Below are 935 nucleotides of genomic sequence, written 5' to 3' on the forward strand. Positions count from 1 at the left end.
TCATTACAACACTGACGACTTCTGTCCCTCATCATCACCCAGTCTCTGCTGAGGAGTACCCCCAGTCTGTCCTTTGTCACCCTACATTGGATTCTCCACTTACGGAAGTTACCACTCCGTAATGGAGGACAATGTTATGTACACTTATTTTGGCTGGACAACTTTGGTTCTGAATAACGTTCTGAGTTCAAAGTTGGTGTGGGTCCTTGTTGAATTAAATATAAATTTATTCCGGCAGTGTGGTTTGCTACCTGTCCTAATGGAGTAGGTTTCTGAATGAAAGACACACACACAGCCTTGATATTTTAATATGCCTTAGACAGCACAGTAGCTAGGCCATTTCCTAACCTCTATGCTGGTAGAATCTACCTCCTGTGATAATCCTGAGCTATGACTTAACCACATTCTATGTTCTATCTTGGCTGCTCTATGCCCAGTTGGGCAGCCCTCCTTCACATGGTGGCCATGTCTCTCTGTCCTGCACTCTTCTCAGGCATGGCTTCTCTCCTCTCCTCCACATTCTCCAGGCATGGCTGGTCTCCTTCCTCTTCCTCCTCTTCTCCTGATCCCAAGCCCCAGAAATCCTAAAATCCCAATTCTGTCTGTCCTCCTCAGCTATTGGCTGTTGGCATCTTTATTTACCAATCAGAACTAACTGGGGGCAGGTTCCCAAAAGCTACATGCAGACACTCTCAGGCAAATAAGTTTTTTTTTGGGGGGGGGGATGTAATTAGCATTTGTAATACCAGTAGATTTCTTCTTCTCCTTCTTCTCCTTCTCCTTCTCCTTCTCCTTCTCCTTCTCCTTCTCCTTCTCCTTCTCCTTCTCCTTCTCCTCCTTCTCCTTCTCCTTCTCCTTCTCCTTCTCCTTCTCCTTCTCCTTCTCCTTCTTCTTCTTCTTCTTCTTCTTCTTCTTCTTCTTCTTCTTCTTCTCTT

This window comes from Grammomys surdaster, unplaced genomic scaffold, assembly GCF_004785775.1.
Source record: "Grammomys surdaster isolate TR1022 unplaced genomic scaffold, NIH_TR_1.0 166, whole genome shotgun sequence".
NCBI classification, from domain to species: Eukaryota; Metazoa; Chordata; class Mammalia; order Rodentia; family Muridae; genus Grammomys; species Grammomys surdaster.